The sequence below is a fragment of the Podarcis cretensis genome (genome assembly GCF_951804945.1).
Source record: "Podarcis cretensis genome assembly, chromosome: 2".
In the NCBI taxonomy this organism is placed as follows: Eukaryota; Metazoa; Chordata; class Lepidosauria; order Squamata; family Lacertidae; genus Podarcis; species Podarcis cretensis.
The window spans coordinates 60,810,034-60,829,208 of NC_137171.1; the positions used below are offsets into that span (position 1 = coordinate 60,810,034).

General features: G+C 39.5%; 1 long non-coding RNA gene across 1 annotated transcript; it reads left to right on the forward strand.

Annotated features, from left to right (window-relative positions):
- Positions 1-1,141: 1,141 nt before the first annotated feature.
- LOC307211522 lies at positions 1,142-17,025 on the forward strand. Its single transcript, XR_013836502.1, has 4 exons — positions 1,142-1,222; positions 2,554-2,641; positions 11,799-11,867; positions 16,935-17,025. It is a non-coding gene; the product is annotated as an uncharacterized lncRNA (long non-coding RNA).
- Positions 17,026-19,175: the final 2,150 nt, after the last annotated feature.

Below are 19,175 nucleotides of genomic sequence, written 5' to 3' on the forward strand. Positions count from 1 at the left end.
TCCGTCTGTTAGGTGGTAAAAACAGAAGTCGGTGCATCTTGCCTGAACACTTGCAGCTCTAATTATTGTCTCCACTGCAATCAAGGTTTAACCGCAATCACAGCAGTGTTTGTGACATATTCATTAGATTGTGTATGCTACATTATGGTTACACCTTTTGGTTACATTATGTAATGTCACTGAAATGTTATCCAGACTCCACCAATGTCTTGGTCTATCTGCTGTAATGACAACCTTAAACCAGACTACCATCACAAAAAATGACACCAAACGGCGGTGGAGGAAGCCGCTTGGGCACCTGGGGCGGTGCGCCCAGGAGCAGGGCGAGGGTGGGGCGAGCCGCCCATAGGGGCAGGGCACACCATGGGGCCTCCAGAGTCTGCCTGCCTCCTCCCACTCAGCCACCCTACAGCTGGGGGGAGGCAGCAGGTGAACCGTTGGAGCAACGGGGAGCCTGCGTGTGCCGAAGCCACTGCGTCTCTCCCAGGAGAGATGTGTGGCTTGGGCGCACTGCAGGCCCTACAGTGAGCGCCACCCGGCATTCTGTCACCCCTATCAGTGGTAACACCGGGGGTGGCCCGCACCCACCGCACCCCCCCTTCCTCCACCCCTGACATCATATACCATTGAAGTATATGTTATTTAACATATACATCACACATATTAACAGGCAACCACTATTATGACTATTTCAAGGCTTGCTTCCTCACTACTCATTTGCTAATTAATTTACATGTATGGTAAGTGAATATTCCAATGTCCCAATAACACTGAACCTAAGTTTGCCAAGAGTCAATGAGAGGAGAAACTGAAAACTATTTTGATAGCATACAACCAGGCAGGCAGCAATCTCAATTCTGGTACCATCTATTCCCACTTCTGTCAAGCACTGAATTTTACTACCATGACCTTTGAATAAATCCAACTATGCGGCTCAGAAACTGTTAAGCTTTAAATTAGTATTATATGCTGAAATACAGAAGGATATTCATCCGCACAACTTTCACATTCACAACCAAAGGTGTTCGCCCCCACCCATTCCACACTTCCTTTTATAAAAAAAAAGCTGGCCTAACAAACTAGGTTTTTTCCTATTTCTTCTTTTCTTTTCTTTTCTTAAAATTGTTTGGGAACTTTAGTTTTTGTTTTTAACCAGGGGTAAAGAGCACTCCAGGGATTATGGGAAGAGTAGCTTTCAAAAGGAGAGCTGTGGAAAAATCTGGTGAGTGAAGGAACTTCTGTTCATAACCCTCCATATCCTGTTGCACTAATTTAAGACTAATTAAACTCTGTTGCAAAAGAGACCATCTATTAAAAACAGCTATGCACAATGCAGAAGCTCAAGAACCCAATTCTGTCACCTTGGTTCCCTCTCTTGATTAGAGGATAGTAAATAATTGGCTTTCTCCATTGCAAATAGTAAATCTGTAGGCCTGACACTTGGGGAGCAAAATCTAATCCTAGTACACCAGCATCCTTATAAAAGGAGAATCTGGATGAATAAAAAGCGAGGAGGGGTATTCATTTTTCTGGAAGCTAGCAAAGGAATAAGCCACCTGCCTTTGCCATGAGGATTAGGACACAGAACACTTTTTTATTCTACAAGTTGATCACTCTCAGAAGCTGAAACCATAATAGCCTTGGTGTCATTATAAAAGCACTGCACATTCATGAAAAAGTGATTTGTGTTGGAAAGTAATCCAGAGTAAACTGAATTGAATATTTTATGGAAATTAACTAGGCTTAGAATTTTGATACATTTTGACTATGCAATTTCCCCTCTGTGTTGGAATCTCATGTACTTTAAATGATAGTTTAGCAAAAATGACAACGGAAAATAATGATTTTCAAGAGTTATGACATGCAACGGAGCAGCAGTCATTGCCTACCTGCAAAACAGACCATTGAAGCCAAAGTGCACAGAACCTCCCATTAAAAAATACTATTTATATGAGTTTATGGGTTAAGGGAACTTGGGAATTTAAATGTTTCTCTTTCTTGAAGTGGGCAATTATTTTGCGCAGGTTGATGTAAGACAGAACAAGTCACAGTGGAGCTCACTTTTGTATTTTTACAGCTTCAATTTCAAGTTGGTATCAGATGTACTAATCCCTTGGAAACTGCACATAAATCATTGCAATTCAATGAAAAGTAACAAAGAGTTTAAGAAAAAGCTCAAAAATATATTCTCCTAACAGTAGTGAATCGTGAAGGCAATTGAGAAAGAAAAATTGTCACTGGTGATGTGTGCAAAGTAATACAAAATGGTAGGAGGGGAGAACGTTAATTACAATCTATGGTGCAGACTGGGTCCAAAGGTTTCTGACATTCATCTATAAAATGCTTCCTCCAATCTTCAGCCTAGTCCTCCCAACATTATTCTATTCTATTCTGTTTTTTTATTTAAGTTGTATACTGTCCGTCACATGGAGATCACAGGGCAATTCACAAAAATAAAAACACTCCTCCTCTCCATTACAGTGTGAATCCCTCCTCTCTCTCTCTCTCTCTCTCTCTCCCTCCCTCCCTCCCTCTCTCGCCACCGCCTCCCAGGATTTTAACAGAAAATTCTACCCAGCACTAACTATGTCCTGCATAACCTGGACTAAGCCAGAAAGTGATGGAATAATCTAAAATGAAGGTAAGACTCTGTTTTAAGAATTCCTTTAAAACAAAAAACAAAACAAAAACCTCAGATTTTGACTCTCTGGTTACCTTTCTGATGCCATCAGAAGCCGATTTGCCTATTGTGTAGAGAACATCCCTGCTTTCCAACTCTACAATTCAATGATTCAAACACCTCACCCAAAATCTTTTTAAAGGTGCCACTTAAAGCAAAGAGTCTTCATCAGAAGAGAGAAATGATTCTCATCTCTCCCTTTGATCTTGAGGATCTGTCAATTTGTTCCCATCAAGGTGCTGAAGGTGATATGGGCAAGGCATGCTCTATTTGCACAGAGCCATCCTCAGTACCCACCCAACGGTCAGAAAATCTGTTTCCACTGGATGGTGCAGAGAAGCCATCTCCTGCTGCAAGGAACTATTATATTGCCAACGGAGACACTGGTGGCTCTGTCCCAACTTGCCAACCTAGCAGTTCGGGTTAGCGCCTCCGGTAATGGCGGAATTCCTCTGATCGGGAGGAATTTGCTTCGTAGGAATCCGGGTCTGGCCACCACGGCGAAGGCGGAGACCCACTAGAAATCACAGGCGGGTGAAGCCTGTGAACGTGGGATTCGGCTGGCACCTTTTGCGCCTCCCCTACTCGTGGGGAAACTCAGTTTCGGGGATCCGGAGCGACGTGGGGTGAGTGGCGCGGTGCTTCGAATTGACTGCTTCTTCCATGGAGCGAAGCCGCATAGCTATTGCCGGAGAGCGCTGACTTTTTCCTGTGGACAATTTGATCTTAAAGTTACTACCCGTGAGTAGAGCGGAGAATTGGATTTTTAAACGTCTTAATTTGGTGCCGAAACAGGGAGGTCTAAAACAGGAAGTCCACCTTCCCCTTTTGTAAATAGATTGAAGCAAGGAGGATGCAAGCTGAAGTCTCGGAAAGCCTATTGTAAAGGACTAAATTTCCATCAGTAAAAAATACTAAACCCCCCTTGGTGGCAGGAGAAGACAGGGAAAGTTTTGGACTGAGTATACCTGCAGGAGAGAGCGAACAGAGTTAATATACCACCGCTCCGATCCTGGAAACGGGCTGCCAACAGGACTGACCGTGATTAGAACGTTCACTGACAGTTAGTTAAATAAGAGGAATACATTGTTTCCATTGTCTCCGTCTGCGTTTAAAAAGGAGTAAAAGTAACAGAAAATTGAAACTAACTTTATTGTTTGAATTGAGTTTAAAAGGACTAATACAAATAGAAACTGTTTCCCTCTAGAGGAACTGTTTCCCTCTAGAGGAAGCTTTTGAAACTGTCTCAAGAGTTGAGCTGTGGGAATTTCCAGCTGCAAGATAAAAACCTGTGAGATTCTGGGGACCTTGAATCGGTTAAGAATGTTGACAGAAGAGGCCTTAGTGGTTGTATTATGTAAGATAAGTGACTCACTAGAACAGCTTCACAAAGAGGTGGATGTGGTAACTACCAAAATTGACAATTTGGGACAAAAAGTGAATACCAATATAGAAACTATTCAGAAACTGACACAGGAATCTACTTTGACATGGCAAACTGCGGAGAAGGCTAGGGAGAAAGTTATTGCCGTTGAACCTAAAGTAACACAATTGGAGAGAGAGAGAGTCCCAGCCTTACAGATGCAATTTGATGACCATAAGTTGATGCCTGCTATGATTGAATTTAAAGAAAATCAGATTTTGAGGATCAGAGCCCTACCTGAACTGGAGAAGGAAAGTTTGATAGATTTCCTTACACAGGAATTTGATGACTTTTGGGACCGGGACTTGGGTCAAGAAGAGATTAAAACTGTGAGGGCTCTCGGACTTGGAAGAGGAGGGAAAAAAGAGAAGAACAAAATAAGAGAGTGTTGGAACTACCAGAGGAACTTAGAAGAACAAATGTCAAGAGTGGAAATTTTGAAAGATGTTCTGAAATACCTTTCGGATTTTAGATTTAACTACAGAGATTTGGTTGCCCTGTCGAGAAGGAATAAAATCATCTCTAGGTGGGAGTTTCCCCGAGATCTACTCTTTAGCCTCAAAGGAAGGAAAATGAAAATAAGATCAGTGGAAGACGAAGTAAAGTTCATGTATAAATATGAAGAAGACTCGCAGAAGGGACTTGGAAAAGAGTTAAGAGCATCGGACAGAAGATCACCAGGTTGATGGACTATAGGGAATTGGCGGATATGACTGGCAGAATCCGGGACCAGGGAGAAGAGTCGGTGGAAGAAGATTGGAAAAAGTTTAAAGACTATTTATAAAAATATTGTAAAATTAATGAGTGTTAGAAAAATGTTGGAAAGGAGCTATATGGCTTTAGTAGAAATGTTGCAAGGAATTAAGTACAAATAGATTATTACAGTACTAAAGGGAAAATAAAGTTAAAATATGTTAAGACAATTATATATTAAAGGGAAAAATAAGGTTAGAATATGTTAAGATAAATTACAGGACAGAAAACAGAGGAAGATGGAAAGGAATTGCTGAAACAGTTAAAGTGGAATACAAAAAGGGAGGTGTGAGGAGGTTGTTGAAACAAGTAAATGAAAGTTAAGATACTGAACTTATTAGATGTGTTTTAAATTGTGTTTGTTTGGTTTTGTTAATTTAATGTTTGGGGGTTGGTGTTGTGTGGTGTTTTTGCTTTTGTATTGTTTTGTTTTGTTTTGTTTAATTCTTTGTCTTTCTTTTGCAGTTTTTAAAATGTTAATAAATATTATTTTTTAAAAAAGAGAAGCCATCTCCTGCTGCAAGGAACTATTATATTGCCAACAGAGACACTGGTGGCTCTGTCCCAAATTGCCAACCTAGCAGTTCGAAAGCACACCAGTGCAAGTAGATAAATGGGTAACACTGTGGCGGGAAGGTAAACACTATTTCTATGCGCTCTGGCTTCCAGCATGGTATACCATTGTGCAAGAAGCAGTTTAGTCATGCTAGCCACATGAGCCAGAAAGCTGTCTGCGGGGAAAATATATATATATATTGAAAAAAGAACAATTGGACATTATTTGTTTGCAAGAAACACATGTGACTAGGCTCCATAGGAAAGTGTTAATAAATAAAAGATTAGGACAAGAATTTATCTCTTCGGATCGAGTTAAGAAAAGAGGAGTGGTGATATATGCAAAGGAGAGCCTATCACCAAAATTTTTATTTAAAGATGAGCAAGGAAGAATCTTGGCAATTGAGATACAAAATCAGGGAGAAAAGTTTTTGATATTAGGAATCTATGTACCAAATGAGGGGAAATCGGAATTTTATAAGAAGCTGCATGAGATAATGCTGGACTATCTGGACTATGACAACATCATTATGATGGAAGATATGAACGGGGTGGCATCAACCAACATGGACAAGTCTCAAAGCCAAAATGTGACAAAAGATGGCAGACTACCCAAAACTTTCTTTGAACTGACTGATAATATGGACTTGATTGACATCTGGAGGACAAAGAACCCCCTGGGAAGAGAGGGAACATTCTTTTCTGAAGCCCAACTGACATGGACAAGAATCGACCAAATATGGATAACTAGAGGTCTGGCACCTAAGACGAGAAAGGTGGAAATCTGCCCAAAGACCTGCTCCGACCATAACGCTGTAAAGATGGACATGAGACTAATCCCAACCGGCTCCTTTAGATGGAAGATGAATGACAATCTGTTTAGAGACCAGGAGATCACCAAAAAGGCCCAAAAAGTTTTGAAGGACTATTTTGAGATAAATTTGAACACCACGGTGGAAAAAAGAATCATCTGGGATGCAAGTAAGGCGGTTATGAGGGGGTTTCTGATACAGCAGAACGCTGTAAAGAAAAGAGCACAAAATGAGAAAAAAGACAAGATTTTGGAGAAAATTAAAGAATGGGAGAAGAAGTTAAGATCGAAACCGAAGTCAAAGGAGATTTTGAAAGAAATTAAATTTCACCAAGCACAATACTCCAAATTGATAAATCAGGAAGTGGAGTGGAAAGTCAAGTTAATGAAACAAAGATCATTCGACTCGGCAAATAAATGTGGAAAACTGCTAGCATGGCAGTTGAAAAAGAGACAAAAATTAAACACGATCACTAACCTAGAGACTGAAGGAAGAAATATTCAGAACCCTGTGGAGATTAGAAAGTGCTTCCAGAGATACTTTAAACAACTATATACTCAAGGGCCGCAAAATGAGGTTGAGATAGAACAATTTCTGATAAAGAATGGATTACCAATGCTGTCTCAAGAAAACAGATCAATCCTGAATTGTAAGATAACTCGACAAGAGATCGAAGTTGCCATTCAGAACATGCAATTGGGCAAATCTCCAGGGCCTGATGGGCTTACCTCCAAATATTATAAGATATTGAAAGACTACTTGATACATCCACTAATGGAGGTTTGCAATGAGATTATGGAGGGGGAAAAAGCACCGGAAACGTGGAAAGAAGCCTTCATCACATTGATACCTAAATCTGAATTGGAAAAGACACAACTTAAGAACTACCGCCCCATCTCCCTTCTAAATGTGGATTACAAAATCTTTGCAGACATTTTAGCAAACAGATTTAAAAAGGTTTTAAGTGAAGTGATCCATAAAGATCAGGCAGGCTTTCTCCCAGGAAGACACTTGTTTGTTAACACAAGGAACATTATTGATATTTTGGAACTTTTGCAAACAAATATTAATACAAAAGCAGTGTTAATATTTATAGATGCGGAGAAGGCCTTTGATAACATTTCTTGGAAGTTTATGAAGAAAAACCTGGAAGGGATGGGAGTGGGACGGGGATTTAAAAATGGGATAGATGCAATCTATTCAGAACAAAAGGCTAAATTGATAGTTAACAATGTGGTGACAGAAGAGTTTAAAATTGAAAAAGGAACACGACAAGGTTGCCCTATTTCTCCTCTGTTATTTATTTCAGTCCTGGAAGTGCTCTTGAATATGATTAGAGGGGACCGGTTGGTGGAAGGAATTCAGGTCGGAGTGAAGCAGTACAAACTTAAAGCTTTTGCAGATGACCTAGTTTTGACCCTACAGGAGCCAGAATCTAGTACGAAAAGGGCTTTACAACTGATTCAAGAGTTTGGTCAGGTGGCGGGATTTAAACTAAATAAACAAAAAACTAAGGTATTGGGGGGGGGGGAAATTGACAGTTTCAGAGTCAGAAAGGTTTCAGAAAGAGACAGAGTTAAACGTGGTTAAAAAAGTAAAATATCTAGGGTTGAACATAACAGCAAAGAATCTGAATTTATTTAAGGACAATTATGAAAAGTGTTGGTCAGAAATCAAGAGGGATTTAGAAAGTTGGTCAAGATTGAAACTTTCCTTGTTGGGCCGAATTGCTGCTATAAAAATGAACGTATTGCCAATGATGTTGTTTCTTTTTCAGATTTTACAGATTATGGATAAAATGGAGTGTTTCGGGAGGTGGCAAAGAGATATCTCTAAATTTGTCTGGCAGGGCAAAAAGCCCAGAATTAAGTTTAAAATATTAACTGATGCTAAAGAAAGAGGGGGGTTTGCCCTGCCAGACTTAAGGTTGTATTATGAATCAGCAGCTTTTTGCTGGTTGAAAGATTGGCTGCTTCTTGAAAACACTGATATTTTAGATTTGGAAGGATTTAACAATGCTTTTGGATGGCTTGCGTATCTGTGGTATGACAAGGTTAAGATTCACAAGAATTTCAAGAACCATATTGTAAGGAAAGCAGTGTTCAGTGTCTGGACAAAATATAAAGACTTATTAGAAAACAAGACCCCAAGGTGGTTATCACCTATGGAAGCTAAGGCTGTGAAAAGACCCAATATGGAGGTCAAATGGCCGAAATATTGGGAAATATTAGAAAGAGATGGAGACAATTGGAGATTGCAGAGTATGGAGAAACTTAAAGATAAAGTACGAGACTGGTTACATTATGCTCAGATTAAAGAGGCTTTTAAATTGGATAAAAAGTTAGGATTCCAAGTGGAAAAATCGAAATTGGAAACAGAACTGTTAGAACCTAAGACTAAATTACTTTCAAGAATGTATAACTTGCTGCTGATGTGGAATACACAGGATGAAACGGTTAAATCAGCTATGATAAAATGGGCACAGGACATTGGGTATAATATTATGTTTGCTGACTGGGAAAAGTTATGGACTACCGGTATGAAGTTTACGGCATGTAATGCCTTGAAAGAAAATATTATGAAATTATATATAGGTGGTACATGACCCCAGTCAAGCTAGCTAAAATATATCACCTGCCAGATAATAAGTGTTGGAAATGTAAGGAAACTGAAGGAACATTCTTTCACCTCTGGTGGACTTGCCCCAGGGTTAAGGCCTTCTGGGAAATGATATATAATGAGATGAAAAAGGGTATTTAAGTATACCTTTCCTAAGAAACCAGAGGCCTTCCTTTTGGGCATTGTTGGCCAGAGGGTGTCAAAGAAGGACCAAACACTATTTATGTATGCAACAACAGCAGCAAGGATACTTGTTGCCAAACACTGGAAAATTCAAGATTTGCCCACGCTGGAAGAATGGCAGATGCAACTGATGGACTACATGGAGTTAGCAGAAATGACCGGCAGAATCCGAGACCTGGGAGAAGAAGCAGTGGAGGAGGATTGGAAGAAATTTAAGGACTATCTTCAAAAACACTGTAAATTATATGAGTGTTAAGAAGGATGAGAGATTTGAAAATAATAGGGCACCATAAAGTTAGCTGAAAAGATTATGAGAATGAGTGAATTTCATGAGAAAGATAAATTTTGAATGAATATCATGTTAAAACTAGGCATTAAAAATATTCAAAGTTATGGATAAAATATTGGAATTGTGTACAATAAGAATGAAAATAAGGTGATAAGTTGCTGGCTAAAGTTTTATTAACTTGGAATGTAGGAGCGAGAGACGTGAGGAAGTCCAAAAGGAAAAAAATGAAGAAAAGATGGTTATTACAAGATGTATAATTTTATGTTTGTTTTATTCTTTGTTTGTTCTCTGTTTATTCTGTCTTTTTTTCTTTATTGTATTAACAAAATTCTTAATAAAAAATTTATAAAAAAAAAAAAAACAGAAAGCTGTCTGCGGAAAACGCCTGCTCCCTCGGCCTAAAAATTAAGATGAGTGCCGCAACCCCATAGTCGCCTTTGACCGGACTTAACCATCCAGGGGTCCTCTATCTTTACCTTTTTTACCTATATTGCCAAAACCCATCCTGGCAATGCTAAGCACACAAGATCCAACTGTGGGATCCCTAACCCCTGGCAATATTCAGATCAGCTTTGCTTCATATCAGATTCACCAAATACTTGGTAAAATCAGATAGAGTGCAATTTTGAAAAATATTTCATTTGCACGCCTGAACCCTACATACCTTGACCATAACGTACCCTCTGATTCTCATAGGTACCAGGCTCCACCTTAGTTGGCCATTCAGAATCCCTGACTTGTCATGCCCTGAAACATTTTATACAATCCTCTCAAAGATGACAAACGTGCACATGGATCTTCCTTCAAACTCCAGCTGTGCTGGAAACCATTGTCCCTCAATTCTTTGGGGAAGGGCCATAGTTCCATGATAAAGCATCTGCTTTGATTCAGAAAGTCCCCCATTTGCCCTCTGCCAGGTATAGCTGGAAAAAGACTTCTGCCTGCAACCCTAGAGAGCTGCTACCAGTCAGTGTAGCCAATATTGAACTAGATGATCCTATGGCCTGACTAAGTATAAGGTAGCTTCCTATGTTTGTCTGTTTAGACCACTCCCCTTCCCTGGGGGGTGGAGTTGTGGGCGGGCATCCAAGACCTCACTGTGACCTGGCAGGGGGCAGAGTGATGCCGCCCACATCATCGGGACTCCCAGCCACGTTATGTCCCCCGACTGACCAATCGGGTTAGCGGGGGGGGGGGGCATAGCCTGACAAAGTAGCTTCCTATGTTTGTTTACTTCAATTGCCTTTCTACTCTGCTCCCTCTGCTAATGGTCTTATCTACTTTCTTCTTTCTCTTATATGTAGGTCAGCAATGAAGGGTTTCTTTCAACATCTCCAACAGAGCATGTCAAGGGAAGAGAGGCATGCTCTCTCTTTTCCCTATTTGGCCACAGGCCTACAACTATGGGTCTCAAGAAAAATAAACTCCTTGTTGTTTTGTTCATGTAGACATTGAACCTGCATTGTAGCAGGAAGCTTAGGGAAGTATGGTGGTGACATTCTAGAGAGCAGCAGAGAGGGATTATCTGAGACATATTCTAAGCAACTGTAATAGGTTATCTTTAGGACATGCAATGCATGAGCTGCTGCTGGGAGATACTGAGACAGAGAGCTTCTTGGGGAAAGTACCAACATAAGATGGCGGCTGAGGATAGAAAATTGGACCTCCAAGTCAATGAGCTTCAGTAACAAAGACAACTTCCTCATATTTTGTATTTGAATGAAAATTACTCCACAGGTGGCTTCAGTGTTTTATTTTTCCATCCTAATTTGGTCTGATTCTTGTATCTTGTCACTTCAGTCTTTTACTGCAGATAATTTTCTACTAAATGAGGTTTTTGAATCTGAAACAAATGCACCTCACAAAGCAAATGCATGTCTTGTCGGTCTGCATGATAAATATTAAAATAAGCATTGTAACGGTTCATGCAGGGAATATTTATACAAGAATGCTGCAGATGTTGTAAAGCAATGGTAATTGCCAAATCAATCATTCTTAACCTTTTGTCTCAGACATTACATAACGCTTATGCTAAAGCTTGGCTTAATTTTTCAGGGTATAAGTGGTGCTGTAATCATAGCTATAACGTACAGGTTCACTGGAGCCTTCGTTTTAAATGTACCGTTGTCAGTTTACACAGAAATCTGACTATAAGCCATCTGTTGCTGAAACTGGTCATTATCAATTTTGTCAGTCTGTTACTAAGTTCTGCAGATGCTAACCAGTTGGAACCATCTGCTTGTGTCAAAAAGTAACAGTTCATTTTGAAGGAGAGAAAACTGGCATTATTGGAGAATACTTACAATGTGCTCTTGACTTCAGCAGAGGTAGAGCAAACCAAGATATCAGAGTAACAGTCATTTGTAAAATAAGTATGCTAAAAGAAATGACTATTTGCATCTCACTTCCCTGCAAGGTCAACTTGAAGCTACTGAGTAACAATATTCTAGAAATTGTCTTAATACTAGTTTTCTATTTCTGTAGACTGTGGCCTGCATTTCTGCACTGGATATAAGGGTTCCAAATTTTCCTTATTTTCTGAAGTCAAACTTGGTAATTCTAGCTGAATTTTTTGCCCTATACTTCCTCCCTTCACTGTGATTAGTTCACTCCCTCCCTCGCGTCACACACACACACACACACACACACACACACACACCCTTCCACAACCCACTGGTGCAATATGATCTACCACCTTTGGGGAATCATTATTTTAAAGTGTAGCATGTTGAAGGGGTAATATTTTAGTTTGCCATGAGCTAGCTCAATTTTATGGGAACATAAATGAAATAATGAATTTATTTGATGGATCTCACAGCAAATGTCAAAATTCAACAACTTACCCAGGAATCTATCTTCCTAAAGAATGGGTTCTAGTGCACTAACGGCGCATGCAGGTAATGTATTTAAAATAATAAAGCAGAATGGGGCCTATTATCACTGAAGGCTCATTCTTTTCCTTGAGTCTCTGTCATGCCATTATTTATTATTTTCCTAGTTCACGTACAGCTGCTCAAATTCACAGGAATAAAAGCCCTGTGCTCAAAGCACTGGTGAGACTGAAAGATATTCCCATGAACTTTCACTGAAAACAGAACAAAGAAATGAACATGATAATGATCAAATTTCAAATCGGATACACTGTTCAAACCACAAGGGCTAGATACACTTCCATGACAATACTAACATGACAACAATAATATTTACTGCATGTAGCTCATGCAATCAGGATGGCTTTTATAAATATCACAGCAACTAGTGAGCAGATTTTATCATCTAGTGCTGTGATAGAGGATGAGGCTATTCAGTTTTCCTGTTTAGTCATGCTCATGCACTCCATTTTGTATAGTACTGGTAAACTTTTTCAGTTTTTTAATTATTATTTTTAATGGTGCAACAGTGCTTTCATAGACTACTGTCAATATTATGTAGATATTGTATAGTCTGCTTCCTGCAAAAATGTAAGTAAACTGGAATATTTTTTATTTAAAAAATAATATTCAAGATTGCAGTTGGAATAAAATAATAATAATAATAATAATAATAATAATACCCCACCCATCTGGCTGGGTTTCCCCAGTCACTCTGGGTAGCTTCCAACAAAATATTAAAAATACAATAAAACATCAGACATTAAAAACTTCCCTAAACAGTGCTGCCTTCAGATGTCTTCTAAAAGTCAGATAGTTGTTTATTTCCTTGACATCTGATAGGAGGGCATTCCACAGGGCGGGTGCCACTACCGAGAAGGCCCTCTGCCTGGTTCCCTGTAACTTCACTTTTTGCAGTGAGGGAACAGCCAGAAGGCCCTCAGAGCTGGACCTCGGTGTCCAGGCTGAATGATGGGGGTGGAAGGTAGGAAAATGGCCCCATCTATGAAATTTGCCACTTGAAGGAATTGCTTCACAGTGCATCATGGCATGGCTGGCCTTGGAGATAGAACCATCATTGCCCATACACTCTGAAAGCATCCTTAGAGATTATACAAATATATTCCAATCTCATCCAAAAGCAATCCCTGGAAGTTCAAACGGAATTAGTCTAACACCACTGCTGTTTAACTTTTATTATGTGCAAGTACTTATTGTTAACTTTGAGCTCCACATTTCTTTGTTCCTGCAAATATCGTAAAAATGAAAAGGAACAGTGTTACATAAAAGTACAAATCTGATCATATAAGCATTAACTTGGGACATTTGGTGCACTGAGGAGAGATCCCAAATGCTTCCTGGTTTAGTTTTCCAGAAACACAATTAGGCCTTCCAGGCTGGAGCTTAAAAGATGTATAAGACCTGTGTGGGGCAAACTAATCATTGCTGGCTCCCCTCTCTCAATCTCTGCTCAGGAGTGGCAGGAGTGCAGTGCATTGTGGGCTTATTAAAGTACCAGGCCTTTTCAAAGATACAGGTCCCTTACCAAAGCAGCAGCCTGAGAACTCTAGCCACAATACTGGCACACAGGAGAGTTCCCCACACCCAGGGGTGGCATTCAAGGCGGGGCCCCTATGTGGTTTTTATTACTTTGGGTTCCTATTTGACATACTGTTGGTTGCTTCATATTACCTGTAGGACCCTAAGCTTCTTCATGAAATAGTATTCTTCCTCTGCTGCTACACACTCTGCTGCAGAATATTTTAGAGATCAGGTCTGCATGAAGCCAATATGCTAATGTCATTTTGTTTCGGTCAACATTACCAGCAACAGAGGGTGAGGCAGACTTTGCCAGTCCGGTGCACTCTATGTATTTTGGGCTAAAGTTCCCATCAGCACCAGCCAGCACAGCTGCAGCAGATGGGAGTTGTATACTTAACTATCTGGGATGCACCAGGCTGGCAACGACTGCGCTAACGGCTTCAGGAAATGGGGAGAGGGGTTGAAATAGCATAGGAACAAGGCGTGGAATTCAGCTTGCACACCAGATCCAATGACTGTAGTCATTGCAGAGAATACCCATAGTTTTGTGCTGTTATAAAGGGCTGCCAAGTCCCAAAGATTTTCTTTAACTCATTCTAATGCTTCCCTTCTTCCCTGGGTATCTGCTATGTGCTCTGCACACCTAACAATCAACTAGCAACCACAAATAAAGGTTGTCTGTCCAGAACTATCCAATTTTTTTCAAGGTTGGTTTGCTTCTTAGTTTTTGTTTTTTTGTTCCAAAGCAATTTGAAAGTGACTGTACTAAAAACAGTAAGTTAACTATAGCCCTTAGGTTTACCCTAGCAAACCACAGATATCCCCCCCCCCCACATGACATTGGAAAAGACATGTCTTAAAGCTATAACTTCACCATAAATAACAGCTGGAACAAAACCACCCTAAACTGCTATGTATATACTACACACAGGAGCTAAATTCATCTGCAGTAGAGCAGCCAAAATGAATGACAGATTTGATTCATACGCTCAGCGTGAAAGATGCACAATTAGATGTACAATGATGTTTCTAGCCAGGAGTAAAGCAAATTCATATCTATCTAGTGATGAGGTCAATATATGCTTAGCAGGAGAGCAGGATGAACAACAAACATTTGAATGTTCATATACATCCAAGTGGATACTCTACTTGAACTAGAACTTATAAATCATAAAAACAATCTTTAAATTTTGTTTAGGGAGGAAATACAATAGAATCAGGAACCATCAACTCAATATTCATAACATTGTGCATGATTATCTGCATGGGAAATAGTTACAGATGGTTTTGTCTGCATTTGGGGACTGCATAATCTAAGGACGGTAAATCCTTCCCAATTATGGTTTAACTTTGACATATGCCTCGTATGTAGCCTGCAAGCATGACTGATCCAGTCAAATTTTAATTATGGTACAACCTCATTTATTCCCCTTCCCTGAGGGACATTCAAGTCATTCAGATAACTAATAGTTCAGGTACATGGGGCAGCTACTTTTGTAAGGCAACACTAGTATATGGTGCCTAAGGAAAACACAATGAATTTGTTTTTTTGTTTTTTTATGATATTTTATTAAGTTTTATCAAAGAAAAAGGTTACATGAAGAAAAATACAAAATATATAAACATACACAACACGTCAGAATACAATAAGACAAACAATTAACACATGAAAAAAGAAAAGAGAAAAAATTAAAACACTAAAAGAGAATTAATTTTTTTTAAAAAAAAGATAATCCCTCTCTTTAGTTTCTTACCATTTATACACCTATTTTCTTGACTTCCTCACACACCCCTTTCTTGTATTCCAATTTAAAATTAATTAGCAAATTCCTTCTTATTAATTTTATCCTTAATTATCTTTCTTCTCATATTGTTTGTTCCTAATTTTCATCTAATATCTATCCCTTCTTTCATATTTTTATTTTACCTTTTTTACTAGAACCCATTCATTTCATTTCAATGTCATCCACATTCAGAAATTTTGCAATATTTTTGTAAGTAGATTTTAAATTTCTTCCAATCTTCTTCCAACAACTCTTCTCCCTGATCTCGTATTCTGCCTGTGGAAAACACAATGAATTTGGGCAAAACTGTTTCTGGTATATTTTGCATGTCGAAATTTACCTTTAATGTCATCACCCCAAATTTCTGTCTATTATTTCCTTAGTGGTCATGAACAACTTACTCTGAAGACCAGTTCTGAAAAATGTCACGCTCCCAACAAATCTCAGTTGTACAGCAAAGCTTGATCTTTTACTTGCTTTTACTTGCAAGTCCCACTAAGTTCAAGTGTGCATGCATAGGTGTCCAGGCCACTAAAAATACTGCATTTGTAGGTGTAAGCTTAAGATATGTTTACACTTAAAAACAATTGCAACAGGTATCATACGCTAGTCAGGGGGTTACGACTGGCTGCAGGTCCCTGATTAATGCACAGTCGGGGGCAAACCCCAAGTTTACATTCATATAATAGGTCATGGTTAGAATCAAAGCACGACAAAGCTCCAAGGAACTACCCACTTCCTATTAAGGCAGAAAACAACCCTTTTGAGAGGGTGCAGATAACATCTGTAAATAACTACTTACATAAGCAATTTAAAATTCATCTAAAGTGGGGGTGCCCTGCTTTGGATACCTCATCTTAGGTTGGATACGTTTCTGCTAGCAGCAGGGCTGTTTTGCTCATGACACATACATAGTGCAAAACTTCCTCCACACATGAACCCTAGACATTTAGTTATTTCCTTGCCTTTGAAAGGCAGGTGAAGTTCTTAAATTCTACTAGCACAAAGTAACTAGGAATTTCAAATCTGAAGGCTGGAGATTTTTTTTAATGTTTCTCTTATTCTTTCACTATAATTGGGTTGTTGGTCCTTAGAATTATTAATGCGTTTTAACATTCTTAATACCTGATCAATTCTTTGTGCATTTTATACTTTTTGGCTTTCTGCAAGTCAAAAAGAAACAATGACACACTTTTGGAGCCAGTAAGAGTTTCCATTTTGTTCCATTGGATCAGAATATGTCTCCGATTTCATTTGTGTGTCAAGGCAATTGGGTATTCTAAATAGGGCAACAGTAGACAGAAAACTCAGTGCATCTTCCCAAATGTGAGCAACGAAGAAAGCTAGTTAGCCTTGCTCCGTTACTCATCCTAATTAAAATATGTGTCAAGAGTCTCAATTGACTTTTCTGCTCTTTTCTCTAGATACGTCACACTCCTTCCCACAAGAACAGCACAGAATGTTGCTGCTTTTCTATTCTGCTTAATTTCGGAAATAAAGGGCTGGAGGACAAAGGACTAAATGGTAGCTTTTAAACGGACAGCCTTTCACATGGACAGCCTTTCACCCAGATGATACTTTCTCTAATACCAGGTGTATGGAGGTTACTACAGTGGTACCTCAGGTTACATATGCTTCAGGTTACAGACTCCGCTAACCCATAAATAGTGCTTCAGGTTAAGAACTTTGCTTCAGGATGAGAACAGAAATCGTGCTCCGGGGGCGCGGCGGCAGCAGGAGGCCCCATTAGCTAAAGTGGTGCTTCAGGTTAAGAACAGTTTCAGGTTAAGTACAGACCTCCAGAATGAATTAAGTACTTAACCCGAGGTACCACTGTATATTAATGATTGACAAAAGGTGCTCTGTTCTTCTGGCAGTGGCCAAATCCAGGAATTCCCAAATAACACAGATTACTTTAACCCATTTCAGTCTGATCTTTAACCTGGTTTTGGAGCTAAATCTGCCTTGGTTGCCCCGGCTGATAACCTTTGCGAGAAATAGGTGAATGCATACCTGCTGATTCTCCTAGGGTTGCCATATCCCAAAAGTGAAAATCCAGACAAAGCTGTTGACTTTTGGGAAGGGGGTCAAGTTGTTGAGATTTTTGGGGAACATCTCACCCCCCCCAAAAAAAAGGTCTTTGGGCTTTGGGGGGATTTTTAAAGCATTTTTATTACAAAAATCACCCTAGTTGCTATATGTTCACCCAGACGCCATTTTGACATTCTGATTCCCGGACATGTCCAAGAAAACCCAGACATATGGCAGCCCTAGATTCTCCTAGACATTTTAGCAGGATTTGATACTATCCATCATGGAATCCTTCTAGATCAGTGTCTCCCAACCTTGTGCCTCCAGCTGTTTTTGGACTACAATTCCCATCATCCCTTGCCACTGGTCTTGCTATTCAGGGATGATGGGAGTTGTAGTTCAAAAACAGCTGGAGGCACAAGGTTGGGAAACACTGTTCTAGATCACCAGTCAGGAATGGTAGGAGGAGGCACCATGCTCCAATGGTTATGCTCTTATCTAACAGGTCACTTCTAGAATTTGGGGCAGAGGAGAGGTTGCTTTGTACCATGATATTTATCCTGCAACGTTCAGAGGTCTATTTTGTTTCCATGTTGTTTAACATTCATATGAATCTGCTGATGGAGTGAGGTGTCATTAGTATACAAGTGGCACCCAATTCAATTTCTCCTTCTCACCTCATGCATACCAATCTCGATTCAAAAGGCATCGATCCCCCTCATTCCTTTATAGATCTATAAAGCATTCAAATAGAGAAAGATAAGGAGGTAGGATCCAGTTTGACTTCTGATCACCAGCAATGTTAGACGAGCACAATAAATTCATTAATCTAAAGGTGATGCTGCAAACAGTAATAATTTTAATAAAGCTAAATAAAAATCATGATTGTGGCATAATGAGAACTTGAGAAAATGAGAACTGTAAGAGGTCTGCACTCTTAGCTGACAAACCTGCTTTGTTTCTTGTATTCTTTTCTGCTGGTGACCACGATAAATACTCTTTCCTGAGTGCCAATTAATTCAAGTCACAAACATCTGCCCTGGATTCTTGTAGGTAATTAGAATTGCAGGTTATCAACAGGAAGCTGGTACCCACTAGCACTTCAGATAATTGTCTTTCAATATTAGCACATCTCTGTCTCCCACTAAAGGTCACTGTGCATTCAATCAAGCTACCTCCATTCTCCTGTTTCATTTGCTAAAGCAGCGGCAAAAGTTACTACCATTGTCAAAGATATTCCAAAGAGTCAGTGGAAAAAAGCTATGGGCATTGTAAGTCAGACACATGAGAAATGTAAGCTTTACAGCAGGTTGCTGTACTGGTTTTCTGAAATGGCTCACTAGTTAATGAGAAAAACACTGAAGCCTAGTTAAATGCCCATGCACTTGAATTTAATTGGGAGAAAACCATATGGAGAAAATATATAATTATGATGGAGCAAAGCTATTGGTCATGCTCACCAGCATGTGGAATATTGGTAAAGCTGTTATTTCCCAGTGGACAAATTCTAAACATTCTTTTGCCTACTCTGTAAAGAGTAACTGCTTACCATTACACTGAAGTTCATTTTTAAAACCGAACTAGAAACTGTTTGCGTAAGAGCTTCAAAATTATGTTTCCTCCATCCGACATTT